Genomic DNA, 22,484 nt, shown 5'->3' on the forward strand with positions numbered 1-22,484 from the left:
TAATTTTTCCTTTATTCTGTTAATGTGGTATATTACATTGATCAATTTTCACATGTTGGACCATCCTTGCATTCCAGGAATAAATTCCATTTGATCATGGTGTATAATCTCTTTAGTATGCTGTTAAATTTAGTTTGCTAGTATTTTGTTAAAGATTTTGCATCGATGTTCATAAAGGATATTGCTTTGTAGTTTTCTTTTCTTGCAGTGTTTTTGTCTGGCTTTTGTATCAGGACAATGCTGGCCTCATAGAATTAGTTAGGATGTAATTCCTCCTATACGATATTTTTCAAAAGTTTGAGAATTGGTATTACTTCTTCTCTAAATGTTTGGTACATTTCCCCAGTGATGCCATCAGGCCCAGGGTTTTCTTTATTGGGATTTTTTATTGCAGTCTTCTTACTAGTTATAGGCATATTCGGGTTTTCTAATTCTTCATGCTTCAGTCTTGGTAGGTTTTGTGTTTCTAAGAATTTATAAATTTCTTCCAGGTTATTTAATGTGTTAAAATTATTCATAGTACTCTCTTATAATCCTTTTAATTTCTGTAACATCAATAATAATCCTTTAATTTCTGATTTTAGTAATTTGAGTCTTCTTTTTCTTAGTTTATCTAGCCAAAGGTTTGTCAGTTTGTTGATACTTTTGAAGAACCAACTTTTGGTTATGCTAATTTTCTCTATTATTAAAAAAATTTTCTGCTCTAATCTTTATTATTTGTTTCTTCCTGCTAGCTTTGGGTTCAGTGTGTTATTTTCTTACTTTCTTAAATTATTATAGATTTAAATTGTTTATTTGAGATTTTTCTCAAATGTAAGTGTTTATATCTACAAATTTCCCCCTCAGCACTGTTTTTGCTGCATTCAATAAGTTTTGGTATGTTGTGTTTTCATTTTCATTTGTCTCAAGATATTTTCTAATTTCCCTTGTAATTTCTTCTTGGATGCATTGGTTAAGTGTGTTTTTCCACAAATTCATGAATTTTCCAATTTTTCTCTCTGTTATTTATTTCTTCCTTCATCCCACTATAGTTAGGAAAGAGGCTCTCTTAACACATTCATGCTGCTATAACAGAATACCACAGACTGGGTAATTTACAAAGAACGGTTTTGGAAGGTGGGAAGTCCAATATCAGGTGCCAGAATCTTATGAATGTCTTCTTGCTACATTCTAACATTGTGGAAGAGGGAAGCACAAAAGGTGGATGAACACTGTCCTCACATGGCGTAAGAGCAGAAGAAAACCCACTCCTACGTGCCATTTTTGTAACAGCATTTTGTAACGGCATGAGGGGAGAGTTCTCCCAAAAGCCCCACTTCTCAACACGGCCACAAGTTCCTAACACATAAATTTGGAGAACATATTCAGACCATAGAAGATACTTTATATTATATCTCTATTTCTAAATCTATTGAGACTTAATTTCTGATCTATCATAGGTTTCTCCTGAAGAATGTTCCATATGAACCTGAGAAGAAGGTTAATTCTGCTGTTGTTGAATAAAGTGCTCTGTATATGTCTGTTAGATCTGGTTGCTAATTGTGTTGTTCAAGTCTTCTATTTTCTTATTCATCTTCTATCTGGTTGTTCTATCCATTATTGACAGTGAGCTATTAAAGTCTTCAACCATTATTGTAAATCTACTTCTCCCTCCAATTCTGTTTTTGTTTCATATATTTTGATGGTCTGTTAGTAGGTGTAAAATTATTGTATCTTTTTGCTGTATAGAAATTTCTATTAAAATATAATGTCCTTCTTTGTTCCTTGTAATTGTTTTAATCTGAAGTCAATTTTGCCAGATATAAGTATAGCCACTCCTGCTCTCTTGTGGTCACAAGTTGCATGGACTATCTTTTCCCATCATTTTACTGTTAACGTATTCATATCTCTGGATCTAAAGTGAATCACTTGATGATAGCATATAGTTGGATCATGTGTGGGTTTTTTTAAAATTTATTCTGCCAATCTCTGTCTTTTCATTGGATAATTTAATCTATTTATATTTAAAGCACTTACTGATAACAATAAACTGATTTTAGTCATTTTGCTATATTTTTCTATATACCTTATAGCTTTTTTCACCCTCATTTCCTGCATTACTGTCTTCTTTTGTGTCTAGTTGATTTTTATATTGAAATGCTGTAATTTCCTTCTAATTTCCTTTTGTATATATTCTATAGCCATTTTTATGATTGCTGTGGGGATTACATTTAACATCCTCAAGTTATAATGCTCTCATTTCAATTTATATCAGCCTAACTTTACTAACATACAAAACCTCTGCTCCTATACAGCTCCATCCTCACATCCTTTCAGTTACTGATGCACTGAATAACTGTATTGATGAATAAATGTATTGATGCAATTATATCTTTATACATTGTGTGTCCAAAAGTATAATTGTTTTATGCATCAATTTTATAAACTACATAAAAAACAAAATGTGGAACTACAAATCAAAGTTTCCATAACACTAACTTTTAGACTAGTAATTTTTTAAAATGTTAGTCTCTTAAATCATGTAGAAAACAAAAAGTAGAGTTACAAACCAAAGTTAAGATAATACTAACTTTTATAATTGCCCAGATATTTACCTTTACTGAGATCTTTGTTTCTCCGTACAGCTTCCAGTTACTGTCTTGAATATTCTCAAGTGCACATGGAACATTTCATTTCAACCTGCAGGACTCCTTTTAGTTTTTCTTGTGGGACATGTCTAGTGGTAATGAATTCTCTCAGCTTTTGTTTATCTGGAAACATCTTCATTTCTCTCTCACTTTTGAAGAACAGTTTTAAATGTTTCTGAAGGACTTTGGCTTCTCATGGTTTGATTATAATGTGTCTCAGTGTGGGTCTCTTTGAGTTCTACTAGTAACATTTTTGAGCTTGATAAATGTTTACATTTATGTCTTTTATCAAATTTGGAAAGTTTTCAGCTATTCTTTCTCTGAATATTCTCTGCTTATCTTTCTCTCCTTCTAGGACTTCCACAACATGTATGCTGGTCTGATGGTGTCCCACAGATCCCTTAGGACCTTTTCACTTTTCTTCCAATAGTCTTATCTTCAAGTTCCTTGATTATTTCTTAGGCTTGCTCAAATCTGTTTTTGAATCCCTTCAATACATTTTTTATTTCATCCAATCTTTGACAAACCTGACAAAAAACAAGCAATGGGGAAAGGACTCCCTATTCAATAAATGGTGCTGGGATAACTGGCTAGCCATATGCAGAAGATTGAAACTGAACCCCTTGCTTATACCATGTACAAAAACCAACTTAAGATGGATTAAAGACTTAAATGTAAAACCCAAATATATATATATATATATATATATATATATAAACAAACCTGGAAAACAACCTAGGCAATAGTATTTTGGCCATAGGAACTGGCAAAGATTTCATGATGAAGACTCCAAAAGCCATTGCAGCAAAAGCAAAACTTGACAAATGGGATTTAAGTAAAGAGTTTCTGCACATCAAAAAAAACTATCAATAAACAGACAGCCTACAGAATGGGAGAAATTATTTGCAAACTATGCATCTGACAAAGGTCTAATATCCAGCATCTATGAAGAACTTAAACAAATTTACAAGAAAAAAACAACTTCATTAAAAAGTGGGCAAAGGACATGAACAGATACTTTTTTAAAGAAGACATACATGCGGCCAACAAGTATATTTTTTAAAAGTTCATTATCACTGATCATTAGAGAAATGCAAATCAAAACCACAGTAAAGTACCATCTCACACCAGTCAGAATGGTTATTATTAAAAGTCAAAAAATAACAGATGCTGCAGAGGTTGTAAAGGAAAAGGAACTTATACACTAGTGGTGGGAGTGTAAATTAGTTCAGCCATTGTGGAAATCAGAGTGGTGATTCCTCAAAGAACTAAAAACAAAACTATCATTTGACCCAGAAATCCCATTACTGGGTATATACCCAAAGAAATATAAATCATTCTATCATAAAGACACATGCACGTATATGTTCACTGCAGTACTATTCACAATAGCAAAGACATGGAATCAATCTAAATGCCTATCAATGGTAGATTAGATTTTTAAGATGTGGTATATAAACACTGTGGAATATTATGCAGCCATAAAAAAGAACTAGGCCATGTTCTTCGGAGGAACATGGATGGAGTTAGAGGCCATTATCCTTGGCAAACTAACATAAGAACAGAAACCCAGATATTGATTGTTCTCACTTATAAGTGGGAGCTAAATTATGAGAACAGATAGACACAAAAGAGGGGAACATCAGACACTGGGGACTACCTGAGAATGGAGGATGGGAAGAGGGAGAGGAGCAGAAAAAAATAACCATTTTGTACTAGGTTTATTACCTGGGTGATAAAATAATCTGTACAACAAACCACAATGAGACGAATTTACCTATATAACAAACTTGTACATGTGCCCCTGAACCTAAAATAGAAGTGTTTTAAGAATTAAAGTATTTACATTTCAGCTACGATACTTTTTAGCTCCAAAATTTTTTAGTTTTTGTTTTACATTTTCTATTTATCAATATTTTCATTCTGTTCATACATTGTTGTGTTTACTTTTCCTAGATCTTCTTTTAAGTCCTTGAGCATCTTTATCAGAGTTGCTTTAAAGTATTTGTCTAGCAAGTTCACCATCTGGATTTTCTTGGGGTTTCTTTTTTTTAAAAATAGGAGCTACATTTTCCCATTTTTTAATATGCTTGGTGATGTTTTTTGTTGAAAAATGAACATCTGGATTATAATGAAGTAATTCTGAAAAGAAGTTTCTCCTCCTTTCCCAGGGTTTGCTAATTTGGTTTTTTTTTATTATTATTATTTTATTTTTGATTGTTATAGACTGTCTGCGAGGGATGAGCCTGAGGTGTTAGCGTTTTCTCAGGTCTTTTGAGCCTGCACCTGTCCCTAGGCATGACAGTAACTCTCTGAATTTCTCTGTATATGTGGTTACTTTTGAATGTCTCAGATTTTAAATATCTGGCTCCCCAAACCAGATTACAATGAAGGGACAGCACATTGAGGGTAGAATATCAAAAGATTGTTGACCCTTTAAATCCTCTGAAAGTTGATTCATCTTTGAGGGAGAGTCTTGCAATGGAGTGGGGAGGGTGTAACAATGGCTGCCTACGTATGTGTCTGCATCTCCAAGATCGAAAATAGCAATCATGGATCAGATCATAGATCCTCAATTTATGAAGGGCAGGGCTTTGAGGCTTACCTGGCTCCCACAATGGGTATGGAGGTGTTGCCTGCCCTTGGGGTGGAGCGTGGAAGATGGGTAGCTGCTTCTCTGCTAAAAGCTGAACTTACCCACAGTTTGTCATCCAAACCTTCCCCTGGAAGTTGTAAGCCTTCAAATAGATTCTAAAGCTCCAGAAGTTAGATCAGATAGGTTTTGCCAGTGCAGTTGTTGTCTGGGTAGGAAGACAGATTCCTGGTGCTTCCTGCTCTACCATCTTCCCAGAATCCTCAACATAATTCAGTTTTATAAAACTGGGGAACCAACCCTAACCCAAAAAAAGAATTTTAACCTCTCCTCCATTGAGTCTTCCTCTGCAGAGCATAGGATCCACTGTGGGTGTCCCTGTGGCCCAGCTGGAAGGTGAGGGAAGTAATACAGTGACAGAGAGGGAGAAGTCTACAGTGAAAGAGTAGTGACCCCAGAGAAAAGAGCCCAAGAGGCTCCCAGGCCACCATTAACAGGCTTCCAAATTAAAACAGTGTTCAGTTAAAAAGGATAATGCAAGACTCGGCTAAGGGAGTAAGGAGCTAGAGAAGGAGAAGCATGACAAGATTTTCCAGTGGCTAGTAGGAAACAAGGCTCAAATATTCCCTGAGCTGGAGTCTCACTATTCTCATGGCTTTTTACCTGGTGCCCCTACCCTCAGATATGGATGTAAGGAAAGAGTTTTAAAAGATTATGCTAAAAGGATACTAAATATACGACTTGATAGTCATTGCAATTAGTTGCGCTCTTGATTCAACCTCTCATTCTAGCTGCTTGATAATCTCTGGGATCCTACATCTGCACTTATAGTGTCAGCCGGTCCACACAGCTTGCTGTCACACTTCAGTTCCATAAATGGCTGCCTACAGAGGAAAGCTTCACATGTGCCTAAAAACTCCCTCCAGATCGTCATCAGCCCGTATTCAATCACAAGAAGGTCTTTCAATCTGAAACTCCAGATATATTAATATCTACAGCTGTACAAGCCAGCCCAGTTCTGGGAAGGAAGGAAGGAAGGGAATGTGTGAAGACAAGAGTGAGTGGTGGGTGGGGAGGACCGTTCTGTATATGTTCCTATCACTTTAGTAGCTCATCAAAGAGAGCAAACGTCAGCACTTCTTGATTTGGTTTTGACTACCCCAAATTTCTACAATTACAGATTCTTGTTTTAAGTCCTGGTAAAACCTTTTCCCTTGGGGCTAGGGAAATGTGCAAAGGAAAGAATAATACTGGAAGAGTGATTTGTTAGGTGTTCAATGGTGCTACATCTTTATAAGCAACAGCTCTCCCTACCTCCACCTATTTGTGCCCTCCCAACGCCCACATACCAGCCAATCTGGAAATGAGGAAAAACACTACAAAAGAGGAGAAGCAGACTCAGCCCCTCTTTAGGGACCTTGGTGCCAGCTACAAAGGAAAGGCCACTACAGAGGTAAAAAAAAATCTTTCTCCTAACTTTGCCATCCACTCCCCCATCATGCTCTTAAGACTTAAAGCCACAAGTCAACAGAGCTTCTCCACATTGTTCTTTTTCCCTTTTCATTCGGATTCCAAAATAATCAGAGAAACTCCACATCACCTTCTCACTCCACAGGAGATGAACCATGCAGTTTGGTAAAATTCTTCTGCATCCTGCAATCAGATTTCTATTTCTCCTCGTTTCCTCTGATTTAGCTTTCATTTCTTGGACAATAATGGTTAGAAAGTTGCCTCAGTAACAAGCCTTGGCATTTCTCACAAAGTCCAAATTGGTAACTTCCACTGAAGAGCCCAGTGGCTAATCCCAAATGTGCTCTCTAATTTATGCTCTGTCTGATCCAAAACTGCTCTGTGAATTTCCCACCATCATGTTCCTGCAGTTCAGTCAGTCATTTTGTAGAAGCACATGATCCTTAGGATCCCAGCAGTATATGGCACTGCTGCAAAAAATATTTTTATCTCTGGCTGCTCTGTGATGACTCAGAAAATATATAAGACATAGATGAGAAGATAACAAAATTGTGTTTCCAGAGGTATATTATAGTGGCCTGTTATGCAATCCCCTCCAAAAAAGAAAAAAGACCTGTATTCACTTTATCCACACGATGGTGCTAGCCTCAAAAAAATTGCCCTTCTCAGTCTTGCAAGAAAAATGAAAACAGTTCCCCTTTCCTCTCATTAATGGCAAAGCTGTATACTGTAGCCAAGGCATCACTTTTCTAGGGGGACGTTAATTCTGTAAGTAAGCACCTAAAATAGATGGGTTCATCCTAATCCCCTTCCCCACCCCACTTCCCAGGGAGATAAAACAGAACAAAATCACTGTTCTTTTCAACTCACTGATTCAATCATTTTAGCAACCCTGGGGCGTAAGAGTGATTCATGCTGGGCTTTTGGATGTATGCAATCTTGGTACAGACCCTTACTATGCCTCAGAGGGAGCTGAGTGACTTGGGAGTGTGTGGGGGAGCGCTAGTCAACCAGCAGTCTAAGGCTCCTCATTGGGTTCTAATAAGTGCTGCTGGGAATGAAAGAAGATGGGAGCACCAGACATTTCACTGGGGTCACTGAATGAAAAAAGTGGATTCAACGTGGGCGGCTTCCAGGCTAATGGGCAAAGAAAACTAGGAAGTCTGTTTTGGGCTTCTCCACTCAAAATTATGCTCTCCACCTGTCTAATGACCAAGTTTCACCAGCCGCCTCTTCTTTTTATGGAATTTAAATCTTTCACTTAAATGTTTTAAAAGCTCAGGGTAATCTTGTTAGGCATGCTAAATAGTGCTTAGGTAACATTAAGATGCCAAATGGAACCAATTACCAGGTGTATAAACAAACAATTTTTAAAAGCCTGAAACCTGTCAAAACCAAAAAGGACTCTCAACTTTAGAAAGGGAGAACCAACTGAAGCTCTTTAATGGCTCCAAGCAAGCCCTTACCTGAAGCTGATACTAATAACAATGATAGCCATGAGCAGTGATATGGGTCCAAAATGTCTTCAGATCTGGCCCTGGACACTGGCAGCTTGATGACACCTGTGATTTGGGAACTAGCACAAGGCACCACTTACCGTTACACCCAAACATCCCCCTCTGGCCTGCCATGTACTTTTGACGCTTTTACATGTTTAAACCCTCCAACTTTAGACCAGCTGCTAAGAATATTATTTCTATAACTTCTATCGTAAAGTATACATTCTAACTGAGAAGGAAGAAACGACTGAAGGAAAAAATTCTTATTAGGATGAATGAATTCATTAGATTCGCTCATTTATCAGAATAACAAGGAGGTGGAACGTGAGGAGATGGCATGTAGGAGAACTAAATGTCAACAAAGAACAAACAGTTTGACAGTCATAAGTTCTGGGAGAAAAATGACCTGGGAGATGGCAACAATGAGTTTGAAAGGACTTTTCTATTTATCACAGATCAGACATAAAAATGATGATTCACATGTTCAAAAAAATTTACAGACGCACTCACTTTGGCTCACACCGTGTTTTCTGTTTTGATGTGCAGTTGTTGCAAATATTTTAAATTCTGAAAATGTCATTTAAAGCCCAGATATAGGGCTTCTCTTTAAAAAGTCAAAAGGTTTTTTTCCTATAAGTTCGATTGGTTTAATTTTTAACTCCCAAAATAAGTGAAAATATGGTTGTCTTTCTCTATTTGTCTTATTTCACTTAATGTCTTTGAGTTTCACCCATGTTGTTAAAAATGACAGGATCTCATTCTTTTAATGGCTGAATAGTACTCCATAGTATATATGTATCACACTTTCTTTATCAGTTTGTCTGTGGATGGACACCTAGGCTGCTTCCAAATCTTGGCTATTGTGAATAGTGTTCAATAAACATAAGAGTGTAGACATTTCTTCAATACACTCATTCCTTTTCTTTTTGGTATATACCTAGCAGTGGGATTACTGGATCATATGGTAATTCTATTTTTAGTGTTTTGAGAAACTTCCAAACTGTTCTCCATAGTGGATATACTAATATACATTCCCACCAACAGTGTACAAGGGTTCTTTTTTCTCCATATCGTCGCCAGCATTTGTTATTGTCTGTCATTTGGATAACAGGGGTGAGATTATATTTCATTGTAGTTTTGATTTGCAGTTCTCTGATGATCAGTTATGTTGAGTACATTTTCATATGCCTGTTTGCCATTTGTACGTCTTCTTTTAAGAAATGTTTATTCATATATTTTGCCCATTTTTAATTGGATTGTTAAAATGTTTTCCTATAGAGTTGTTTGAGCTCCTTATATATTCCAGCTGTTAATCGCTTGTCACATGAGTAGTTTGCAAATGTTTTCCCCCATTCTGTGGGTTGTCTCTTCACTTTGTTGAATTTTTCCTTTGCTCTGTAGAAGCTTTTTAACTTGATGTGATCCCATTTGTCCACTTTTGCTTTAGTTGCATGTGCTTGTGAGATATTACTCAAGAAATTTTTGCCCAGACAAATGTCCTGGAGAGTTCCCTAATGTTTTCTTTTAGTAGTTTCATAGTTTGGGGTTTTAGATTTAAGATTTAATCCATTTTGATTTGATTTTTGCATATAGCAAGAGATAGGGATCTAGTTTTATTCTTCTGAATATGGATATCCAGTTTTTCCAGCACCATTTATGAAAAGACTGTCTCTTCCCCCGTGTATGTTCTTGGCACCTTTGTCAAAAATGAGTTCACTGTAGAGGTATGGATATATTTCTGGGTTCTCTATTTGGTTCCATTGCTCTGTGTGTCTGTTTTTATGCCAGTATCATACAGTTTTGGTTACTATAGCTCTAATTTGAAGTCAAGCAATCGGATTCCTCCAGTTTTGTTCTTTTTGCTCAGGATGGCTTTGACCATTCTGGGTCTTTTGTGGTTCCATACAAATTTTAGGATTTTTTTTTTTTTTCCTGTGGTGAATGTCATTGGTATTTTGATAGAGATTGCATTCAATCTGTAGATTGCTTTAGGTAGTATGGACATTTTAACAATATTGATTCTTCCAATCCATGAACATGGAATACCTTTCTATTTTTTTGTGTCCTCTTCAATTTAATCAGTATTGTACAGTTTTTTGTTTTTTTGTGTGTGTGTTTTTTTTTAGATGGAGTTTTGCTGTTGTTGCCCAGACTGGAGTGCAATGGTGTGATCTCAGCTCACCGCAACCTCCACCTACTAGGTTCAAGTGATTCTCCTGTCTCAAGCTCCCTAGTACCTGGAATTACAGGCATGCACCACCACGCCCAGCTAATTTTGTATTTTTAGTAGAGACAGGGTTTCTCCATGTTGGTCAGGCTGGTCTTGACCTCAAGTGATCTGCCTGCCTCGGCCTCGCAAAGTGCTGGAATTACACACATGAGCCACCATGCCCAACCCAATCAGTATTGTATAGTTTTCATTATTAAGATCTTTCACTTCTGTGGTTAAGTTTATATTTAGGTATTTTATTTATAGCTATTGTAAATGGGATTGTTTTCTTGATTTCCTTTTCAGATTGTTCACTGTTGGCATATAGAGATGTTACTGATTCTTGTATGTTGATTTTGTAGTCTGTACTTTTAATGAATTTGTTCCAGTTCTAATAGATTTTTTAGGTTTTTCCAAATATGAGATTACATCATCCACAAACAAGCAGAATTTGACTTCTTCCTTCGAATTTGCAGGCCCTTTTCTTTCTTTCTCTTGTCTGATGGCTCTAACTAGGAACTTCTAGTACTATGTTGAATAACAATAGTGAATGCGACATCCTTGTCATGTTCCAGATCTTAGAGGAAGATTTCAGTTTTTCCTCATTCAGTGTTATACTAGCTGTGGATCTATCACATACAGCTTTTATTGTGTTGAGGTATTTTCTTCTATACCCAGTTTTTTTTAAGGTCTTTTTCATAAAGGGATGTTGAATTTTATCAAATGCTTTTTCAGCATCAATTGAAATGATCATGACTTTGTCCTTCATTCTGTTGATATAATGTATCATGCTGATTGATTTGCATATGTTGAATCATCTTTGCATCCCTGGGATAAATCCCACTTGGTCGTAATGAATGATCTGTCTAATGTATTATTGAATTTGGTTGGCTACTATTTTGCTGAGGATTTTTACATCACTGTTCATCAATGATATTGGCCTGTAGTTTTCTTTTTTTGATGTGTCTTTGATTTTGGTATCAGGGTAATACTGGCCTTGTAGAATGATTTTGGAAGTATTCCCACCTCCTCAATTTTTCAGAATAGTTTGAGTAGAATTGGTTTTAAATGCTTGGTAGAATTCAGCAATGATGGCATCAGGTCCAAGACTTTTCTTTGCTGGAAGATTTTTGATTATGGTTTTGATCTTGTTACTTGTTATTGGTCTGTTCAGGTTTTGAATTTCTTCATGATTCAATCTGGGTAGGTTGTATTTGTCTAAGAATTTACCCATTTCTTCTAGGTTTTCCAATTTATTGGCATAAAGTTGCTCATGGTAGCCTGTAATTATCCTTTGAATTTCTGTGGTATTGGTTGTAATGTGTCCTTTTTCATCTCAGAATTTTTTTTATTAGGGTCTTCTCTCTTTTTTTCTTAGTCTGGCTATAAGATTCTTGGTTTTGTTTAACTTTTCAAAAAACAAACTTTTCATTTCATTGATCTTATGTGTATTTTTATTTAAATTTCATTAGTTTCTGTTAAGATTTTTATTACTTCTTTTCTTATACTAATTTTGAATTTGATTTGCTCTTGTTTTTCCAGTTCTTTAAGATGTATAATTGTGTTATTTATTTGAAGTTTTTCTACTTTTCTGATGAAGGTGCCTATTGTCATATCCTTTCCTCTTAGTACTGCTTTTGCTGTATCCCAAAAGTTTTATGTTGTGTTTCCATTATCATATGTTTCAAGAAATCTTTCAGTTTCCTTCTTAATTTCTTCATTGACTCGCTGGTCATTCAGGAGCATATTGTTTACCAGTGTTTGTAAAGTTTCCAACATTCCTTTTGTTATTGTTTTCTAGTTTTATTCCATTGTAGTTAGATAAGATACTTGATATTACTTCAATTTTTTTTAATTTTTAAGACATTCTGTGGCCTAACATATGGCCGATCCTTGAAAATAAGTCATATGCTGAGTAAAAGAATGTGTATTCTGTAGCCATTGGATGAAATGTTCTGTAAATATCTATTAGGTGCACTTGGTCTATAGTGCAAATTAAGTCAGATATTTCTTTGTTGATTTTCTGTCTAGGAGATATGCCCAATGTTGAAAGTTGGATGTTGAAGTCTCTGGCTATTATTGTATTGGGGTCTATCTCTCTCTTTAGCTCTAATGATATTTGTTATATATATATATCTGGGTGCCCCAGTGTATTAAATTTAAATACATTTAAACTTCTTATATATCCTCTTGCTGCACTGACCCCTTCATCAATATATAGTGACCTTCTTTGTCTCTTCTCATAGTTTTTGTCTTGAAATCTATTTTGTATGATATAAGTATGGCTACTCCTGCTCATTTCATTTCCATTTGCATGGAATATAATTGTCCATCCCTTTATGTTCAGTCTACATCACTTTATAGGTGATGAGCATTTTTTATAGGCAAGAGATCATTGGATTTTTTTTTAATGAATTAGCCACTCTACGTCATTTGGTTGGAGACTTTAGTCCATTTACATTCAATGTTATTATTGATAAGTAAAGACTTACTCCTGTCATTTTAAAATTTGTATCCTGATTGTTTTGTGGTCTTCTCTTCCTTCTTTCCTGTCTTCCTTTTCATGAAGGCAATTTTCTCTGGTGGTATGTTTCAATTTCTTGCTTTTTATTTTGTGTATATCTGTTGCATGTTTTTTGATTTGAGGTTACCATGAAGCTTACAAATAATATCTTATAACTCCTTATTTTAGACTAAGTGCAACTTAACACTGATTGCTTAAACAAACTAACAAGCAAGCAAAGAGAACACTCATACAAACTCTACACTTTAAATTCATCCCCCACTTTTTAACTTTTTGTTGTTCCAATTTTATTATATTGTCTATGTTTTGAAAAATTGTTGTAGTTACTATTTTTGATAGGTTCATCTTTTAGTATTTGTACTCAAGATATGAGTAGTTTACACACCACAATTATAGTGTTATAATTTTCTGTGTCTTTCTGTGTACCCACTATTACTAGTGAGTTTTGTACCTTCAGATGATTTCCTAATGCTCACCAATGTCCTTTTCTTTCAGACCAAAGAATTGGCTTTAGAATTTCTTGTAGGACAGGTCTAGTATTGATGAAACCCCTCAACTTTTGTTTGTCTGGGAAAGTCTATTTCTCCTTCATGTTTGAAGGATATTTTCACAGGATATGCTAATTTAGGATAAAAGTTTTTTTTTTTTTTTTCCTTCCGCATGTTTTTATTTCTTTTCTCTTGCTGCTTTATCATTGACCTTTGAGAGCTTGATTATTAAATGTCTTGAGGTAGTCTCAGTTGGATTATATCTGCTTGGTGTCCTATCACCTTCTTGTACTTAAATATTGATATCTTTCCCTAGGTTTGGGAAGTTCTCTGTTATTTTCTCTTTAAATATACTTTCCACCCTGACCTCTCTCTCTCTCTCTCTCTCGCTCTCTCTCTCCCTCCTCTTTAAGGCCAATAACTTTAGGTTTGCCCTTTCGAGGCTATTTTCTAGATCTTACATTTATGCTTCATTCTTTTTTATTCTTTTTCTCTTTTTTCTCCTCTGGCTGTGTATTTTCAAATAGACTGTCTTCAAGCTCACTAATTCTTCTGCTTGATCAAGTCTACTGTTAAGAGGCTCTGATGTGTTCTTTAGTATGGCAATTGTATTTTTCAGCTCCAGAATTTCTGCTTGATTTTTTTTTAATTATTTCAATCTCTTCATTAATTTCATCTGACAGGATTCTGAATTCTTTCTCTGTGTTATCTCAAATTTTGTTGAGCTTCCTCAAAACAGTTATTTTGTGTTTTCTGTCTGAAAGTTCACATATCTCTGTCTCTTTGGTACTGGCCACAGGTGCTTATTTCATTCATTTGTTGAAGCCATTTTCTGGGTAGTCTTGATGCTTGTAGATGTTTGTGAGTTTCTGGGTGTTGAAGAGTTAGGTATTTATTATAGTCTTCTCAGTCTGAGCTTGTCTGTGCCCATCCTTCTTGGGAAGGCTTTCCGAGTCCCTTTTCAAAGAGATTTGGGCACTGTGATCTATGTCTTTGGTCACTGCAGTTGTATGTGCATTAGGGGGCACCCTAAGCCCAATGATGCCATGGCTCTTGCAGGCTTGTAGAAGTACTTCCTTGATGTCTTGAGTAAGACCTGAGAGAATTATCTGGATTATCCAGCAGAGACCCTTGTTCTCTTCCCTGACTTTCTCCCAAACAAACAGTCTCTCTCTCTCTCTCTCTCTCTGTCTGTCTCTCTCTCCATCTCTCTGTCTCCACTTGAAGCTAAGGGAGGAGTGACTGAAGCACTCCTGTGGCCACCACAACTGGGACTGTGCTGGGTCAGACCCAAAGCCAGCACTGGGGTCTCACTCAAGGCCCGCAGTTACCACTGCTTGGCTATCACCTATGTTCATCAAGGCCTCTATAACCAGCATGTGGCAAATACAGCCAAGCTCACGTCCTTCCTTTTAGTGCAGTGAGTTCTTCTTGGCCCATAGTGGGTGTGGGTCCAGAGATGTCATCCAGGAGCCAGGACCTGGAGTCAAGAACCTTAGGGATCTACTCGCTGCTTTGTTCTACTACTGCTGGGCTGGCACCCAAGCCTTAAGACAAAGTCCTTCTCACTCTTCCCTCCCCTTTTCTCAAGCAGATGAGTCTCTCCCCATGGCCACCACTGCCCCAGGCCCACAGTAAGCACTACCTGGCTACCGCCATGTTCACTCAAGGCCCAAGGGCTCTTCAGTCAGCTTGTGTGCATGCTACCAAGCCTGGGATTCTCTTTTCATGGAAGTAGGCTCCTCTATGGCACAGGAAGGATCGAGAAATGCTGTCCAGGAGCCAAAGCCTGGAATCAGGAACCCCGGGAGCCCACTTGGTAGTCTACATCGCTGGGTAGAGCTGGTGGTACCCAAGCTTCAAAAGAGTCCCCTTACTCTTCTTACCTCTTCTTTCCTTAAGCAAAAGAAGTCTCTTTTGTAAGACCCACAGCTGGGAATGTGCTGGGTCACACATGAAGCCAGCATGGCTCTGAGACTCATCCAAGGCCCAAGGTGAATACTGCTTGGTTGCTACTGCTGATTATTCAGGACCCAAGGATTCCTTAATCAGTAGGTGAAAAATTCTTCCAGGACTGAGTCCTTCCCTTCAAGACAGCAGGTTTCCTTTTAGCCCAGAGTGTGTCTAGAAAAGTCATCTGGGAGCTAGGGCCTAGAAAAGAGGCCTCAGGACTCTGCCTTGTGCCCCATTCTACTGTTGCTGAGTGGATATCCAAGTTCCAAGACAAAGTCCTCTTTACTCTTCCCTCTCCTCTCCTCAAGCAGAAGGAAGAAGTTTCTTTCTGTGCTGCCTGGGGTTGGGGGAGAGGTGACACTCCCCTGGCCATCCCAGCTGGTGGCTCACTGGGTCATGTGTGCCCCAAGTCCACTGGCTCTGAGCCAAGCACAGCACTGAGATTTGCCCAGGAATTGCAGTGCTTGTGGCTTAGACTGCCTTTCAAGTTTATTTTGAACCCCACAGCACTTTAGCCAACAGTGGTAGTGGTGAGGCTTGCTGGAACTCAGGTTCCAACAGCCGGGATAAGTGATTCTCCTCTGGGTAGGGCTGGACTAAATGCTCCCTCTGCGGGTGCCATCTGAGTTTCTGCCCTCTGTTGCTTTCCACTGTGATAGGGCAGCCCTGAGGTCATATGCAAAATTCCACGGTTACCGCATTCACCCTCTCCAAAGTGCACAGATTCTCTCTGAGCCACATGGGTTAAGGAAGAAGTGAGGCAGGCAATTCAAAGCTGTCTTTCCTACACTCTTCAGGACCTCTTCCAGTGATATGAAGTTAAAGCCAGGTATTGTGATTGCTCACCTGATTTCTCAATTTTATGAAGGTGATTTTCTTGTTTGTGTTGCTTAATTTGTTGTTCCTGTGGGGGGTATAATTGCTGGAGGCTTCTATTTGGCCATCTTGCTCTCCCTTCTGTTGAAAAGTTAAAAGATTTGTCAACATTGGACAGAATTCTCATGTGACAATAATTGCTCAAACAGAAATAACAGCTATTACCAGAGTATAGGTCTGTTTCTTTACAATGGCTTCCATCACCCCTACTGCATTATGCCCAGTCTATTTCACTCATTTGTGCCACCAGTATGCCCCTGTAGGTCCTAATCAACCTTTATTCCTAAGGGCACCTAGAGAGGGGATCCTTAAAAGGCAAATGACAGTGCCAATTGTGTGGGGAGGTGCCGAAAGACAGAAAACTTTTGGAAAAAAAGTATAGTTGTACTTGACAGGAAAAAAAAAAAAAAGGAAACACCAGACTGGGCGCAATGGCTTATTCCTATAATCCCAGTTCTTTGAAAAGCTGAGCCTAGGTGTTTGAGAATAGCCTGAGTACCAGAGCAAGACCCCATTTCTACCAAAAAAAAAAAAAAAAAAAAAAAAAGCTAGGCATGGTGGTGCACACCTGTAGTCCAAGTTATTTAGGAGGCTGAGACAGGAGTCAGGGGAGGATCCCTCGAGCCCAGGAATTTGAGGCTGTAGTTTGAGCTATGATCACATCACTGCACTCTAGCCTGGGTGACAGAGTAAGACCCTGTCTCTAAAAATTAATTAATTAATTAATTAAAAAATAAAAAAATTTAAAAAGGAAACAACTTGGAGAAAAGTTAATACTGTACAGCGCATATTGGACTAAGTAGAAAGTACAAGTAGTTCGGTGATTTAGAGCAGTGTGAAGAAAAAAGACAATTGAAAAACTGTATGATGAAAAAGTTTTCCTGAATCTCAGTTTTTGATTTATAAGAAGGCAAACAAGGAGTCTTCTTTACAGGTCATATGAACTTTAGAAATAGGCAAAGTCTCCCTGTGCAGCAGGGATGCAGCCTTAAGTACTTTCTTTCTCACAGTTCATGGATGAAGACCGAAGGAACTGAACAGCAATAACGGAGGTTTGGCTTAGGCTGAACATTAGGAACAAACCCCATTCCAGTATTATGTATGTTAAATCTGAGATAACTGCACAGAATGATAAATTATTTGCACTTAAGTGATTTGTGTCCAGTCTTAATTTATTGCAGGGGAGTGAGTGATGATATGAAGAGGTCAAGGCCATTGAAAGAACAATTTGTTGTTACTCACAGTTCCCCTAGAAACAAGAGGCCCAGCACACCATGTGAGGCCACATGGGGAAGCAGCAGAGTAGATCAGGAGGCAGAAGCAGGAAGGAGCATGGTCTAGAGCCTTTATGGTATTTTCTTCGTGAGAGGCAAGGCAGGAGAGGAGAAACAGCTTAGTATTGGCTATTTGGAATAATGTCTGTGGGCTCTGATATAGCATAGGAGTGGTGTCTAGTTGCCTGGTATGATTTAGAGTAGGGGAAGTATTGAAATGGTGTGTGGGAGTTAGAGAAATGAGGTGGTTGAGCTTATGGACTCAGGATTGGTTGGAGAATTTGTAATAGGATTTTGTTCACAGGGGATATGTAAACAACTTTACCCACTGGTTTGGCCCTGTGATTAATGAATGCCAAATAGACAAATACAGAATCGAAGAAAACATAGAACATGAGTGAACACTGAGAAGCATTCAGTCCAGTCACTTCATTTTACAAATAAGTAAGTTGATATTTAAAGATGTGACCTCATTTGTCCAAAATCCAATGAAGCTTGCTAGCAGCGCTGCATAAAATAAAATCCCTATGCACTATTCCCAATTCTATGATCTCTTGGCTACACTATATTGACTTATGCAGATAATGCAATTCCATTCATCATGTATTGGAAATCTAAAGTGGGGATTAGCAAATTTTTTTGTAAAAAATCACCTAGTAAATATTTTCTATTAATACTAATATTTATATTTATATTTATGTTTTTGTAGCAAATCACCTAGTAAATATTTGCAAGTCATACAGTCTCTGTCACAACTCAAATCTGCCATTTTAGCACTAAAGCAGCTGTAGACAATGGATTAAAAAAATGGGTGTGGCCATGTCCCACTAAAACTATTCAGCAATGCTAAAATTTAAGTTTCGTATTAATTTTCATATGTCATAAAATATTATTTTAAAATTTCTTTTCAATCATTAAAAAATGCCATAACTATTCTTAGCTTGTGGGCTATATACAAAGACAGCAGGCTGAGTTTTGCCCATGAACCATAGTTTACTGACCCTTGGGCTAAAGAATTTGTATGTACACTTCCTATATAATCTCAGATGATTGAGCCAAATGAGAGTTCAACACTCCAGGTCTTTATTTCTCCATTAATAAAATGAGATAAATACACTATAAGGTCCCTTGTGGACCTGTGGCCTTGAGGTTTTTGCAAAGGATAGTCAAACACAAAAATGGGCTGTAGGCTCTCTTTTATGGGAAGCTCTTTAGAATACTTCTACCTGAAATATCTCCAGGAACCACAGCAATTCAGGAACTACAGTGTGAAAAACATCAGATGCACAGAATGTTAAAGTTAAAAAAGGTCTGTGGGAGGATGTTTAGGAAACAGGATAAGAGACATTTCTGTACTTCTCAAAGCTACTATAAATTAGGATTATCCAAAGAAGTGGAGAACGTCCCCTAAAACACACTCTTAGACAAAGACTTGGGTGCAGGTAGTTAATGTCAAAGGCAAAAATAAGAGACACAAATGAGACAGGGAAGATTGATAGGGAAATGAGGAAACAGTAAGATTGCGTTAATGAACAAGTTAGTGCCATGAGTAAGTAGAGCTCAGTTCTGCTGGAAACTGTCTAAGAAACTATGACATGGCTTTGGAATTGTTTCACAGAGGGTGGGGAGGCCTAGGCATTTATCTATCAAGTCCAATTTTTCCATGATTGAGGGTTGCTCTGAGGGTGTAAACTCACCCATACTTTCTTTCTTTTTTTTTTCCAGATGGAGTCTCGCTCTGTCACCCAGGCTGGAGTGCAGTGCTGCAGTCTTGGCTCACGGCAAGCTCTGCCTCCGAGGTTCATGCCATTCTCCTGCCTCAGCCTCCCGAGTAGCTGGGACTACAGGTGCCCGCCACCACGCCCGGCTAATTTTTTGTATTTTTAGTAGAGACAGGGTTTCACGGTGTTAGCCAGGACGGTCTCGATCTCCGGACCTCGTGATCTGCCCGCCTCGGCCTCCCAAAGTGCTGGGATTACAGGCGTGAGCCACCGCGCCCGGCTAAACTCACCCACACTTTCAGGTTTTACCAGCAGGAGAACAGACTCTCCCAGATTGCTGAAGAAATTCCTCAGGCAAAGAAGAAAAGAACCTGGATGAAAGTGAGAAACTATAAAAATGCAAGAAATACCTACCATGGTACTCAGAGGGGAGCTAAAGAGATAAGGTGTGGTTGTCAATATTTCAGCTACAGGGATGATAGAAGGAAGGGGAAAATCAACATTTTCTAAAGTCATTTGGCCTCAAAACACTTCTTTCTGTGAAGCATCCCAACTTAGTTGACTCTAGAACTCCTTCATTCATAAAGCATCTGTCTTTAGGGAGATACTGCAATAAGGTAGATGGGATGATCTTAGTAAAATTAGAAGATCTCTTCAGGCTCTATTTTCTAGGATCAAAATGACAAAGCATTCACTAAATACCAGTAAGCCTCTGATATCCGTGGGGCAGAAAGTAGGCCAATTCATTTCACACAGTGCCAGGCACGAGGTCAACTCCAACACGAAAAGCACAGTGAAAAACAATTTACCTCCAAATGAGGTTGCCATCTGAAGTGAGGCATGTCAGAGGAGGGACAGAATGTTCAAAGTGTGGTTGGAATCAGGACAAGGCATGACCATCTGCCATCCAAGTCCCATCTCTTGAATCCTTTAGCCACCTGCACACCTGTGCAGGCATGTCACATTGAGGAAGGGATGGCCATGCCATCATAATGCAACAGCAATAAAAACAAAAGCTCAAGAAATCACTCTTAGGCCTCCGACACCATTACTTTCCTAAATTTAGAATCTGCCCCCAAGAAGAAACATATGGAAAAAGAGATTCATAAGCCTAAAGCCGAAATCTAAACAAGACTGAAGTTTCTGTGTGATCTGAATTTTTAGACTACCAGGTCATATGTGGAAAATCAGCAAGCTGTTAAAGGAATAGCATAGCAAATGCTGAACAGATCCTAATCTGGAATCCATTATGTATCTTCTCATTTTGAACTTTGATCAACACAAGAATCACCTCTTCTCTAACCTCATTCGGATTTCACCTCTAGATCTACTTTTCCCAGGAAAGCCAAATAAATCCATCCAAAACTAATTATAGAGAAGTGCCTCTAAGTGCTCAAAGCAATCAGTTCCCCTGAAGAGCTTTGCACAAAAGAGCACAGCTTGCCTATTCTAGTTCTTTAGACCCTCAACAACAGAGATTGGGTTTATGTAAATGTGATGTGCTTGTCTAGGATCCATTATGTGAGAAATGTTATTTACTTGGTCTATCTTCTCTAGGCAACAGTAATTTTTATTCTAAATGTTAGATAAGGTCCTCCCAGTTCAAGTGCCTCTCCTTAAAAAGACCTTTCAATTTGGAAACTATAAAGATACCAAAAGTCACACCATTAGTAAGAACTCACCAAATATATTATATCCAGGAAAATAGATATGCCCTTTGCTAATTAGTTAGCTTAAGCATATAATGGGAAAGCAACACAGCAGAGCAGTTAGATATTCAAACTCGGAGGTCAGATTGCCTGGGTTCACCCTGGCTTCACCACTAAATAGCTGTGTGACTTGAGTCAAGTCACTCAAGCTCTCTGAGACTCCATTTCCATATGTAAAAATGAAGCATGGTAACATATGTAAGTGAAATGCACATAAGTGAAAATGCATATATGTGTTTAGCATTGTATCTGGAGCATACTGAGCTTTAAAACAGTAGGTATGTATGGTAGGCTGAGAATGCCCGCCGCCCCCCACCACCAAAAGTATTCATGTCCTAACTCCTGGACTCTGTAAATGTCACCTTATGTAGAACAAGCACCTCTGCAGATGTGATGAAGGTAAGGATCTTGAGATGAAGAGATGATCTGGATCATTAACAGAGTGGACCCTAAATGCAATTGCAGGTATCTTTATAAGAGGGAGGCAGAGGGAGATCACACACACGCACACACACACACACACACACACACACACACACACGAAGGGGCCATGTGAAGATGGGGGTAGACAGAGATTTATAAGTGCCATTCACAAAGGCTACAGTGATGCTATCACAAGGCAAGGAATGTCAGCAGCTGGCAGGGGGAACCTTCAGAGGGAGTGTGGTCCTGCTAACACCGTGATTTCAGCCTAGTGATACTGATTTTGGACATCTGGCCTCCATAACCATGAGAAAATAAATTTCTGTGGTTTTAACTCACCAACTTTGTGGTAGTTTGTTACAGCGGCCACAGAAAACCAGTGTAACAATACTATTTATTTATTTATTTACTTATTTATTTTTGAGACAGAGTCTGGCTCTGCCACCCACGCTAGAGTGAAGTGGCTCAATCTTGGCTCACTGCAACCTCCATCTCCCGGGTTCACGTGATTCTTGTGCCTCAGCCTCCCAAGTAGCTGGGATTACAGGCATGTGCCACCATGTCCAGCTAATTTTTTTATTTTTGTAGAGACAGGGTTTCGCCTTGTCAGCCAGGCTGGTCTCAAACTCCTGGCCTTAAGTGATCTGCCCATCTCATCCTCCCAAAGCGCTGGGATTACAGGTGTGAGCCACTGCACCCAGCATCTTTTATGTATTTGCACTGATTATTGCAGTGTAACAAAACTTAGTTACTTAAACAGCAAATGTGTTATCCCACAGTATCTGTGGGTCAGGAGCCTGGGCACAGCTTAGTTTGGTGTCTGTGCCTCAAGGTGTCTCACAAGGTTGGAATCAAGATATTGGCAGAGGCTGTGGTCTCATCTCAAGGCTTGAGTGAAGAAGGAACTAAGGAAGATTCAGTTCTGCATAATAGTAGACTGAGGGCCTCAAATCTTGCTGAGTGTGGACAGAAGCTACTCTCAGTTTCTTGTCACACGTGACCCTTCATACAATAGCTTACAACACAGCAGCTGACTTCATCAGAATGAGCATGACAGTGATCGAGAGAGAGAGAGAGAGAGAGAGAGAGAGAGAGAGAGAGAGTGTTGGTGGAAGTCA

General features: G+C 38.4%; 1 long non-coding RNA gene across 2 annotated transcripts in view; it reads right to left on the bottom strand.

The window, feature by feature from the left end:
* The window catches only part of LOC135971776 (uncharacterized), a 76,697-nt gene that overhangs the window by 12,069 nt on the left and 42,144 nt on the right, over positions 1-22,484 (bottom strand). The window contains exon 2 of one of the 2 annotated variants that reach the window (XR_010588020.2): positions 16,210-16,320. The exons of the other annotated variant lie outside the window; for it this stretch is intronic. This is a non-coding gene — a long non-coding RNA (uncharacterized lncRNA). The remainder of the gene's footprint in view (positions 1-16,209; positions 16,321-22,484) is intronic. 2 annotated transcript variants of the gene reach the window in all.

Source organism: Macaca fascicularis, chromosome 7 (genome assembly GCF_037993035.2).
Source record: "Macaca fascicularis isolate 582-1 chromosome 7, T2T-MFA8v1.1".
In the NCBI taxonomy this organism is placed as follows: Eukaryota; Metazoa; Chordata; class Mammalia; order Primates; family Cercopithecidae; genus Macaca; species Macaca fascicularis.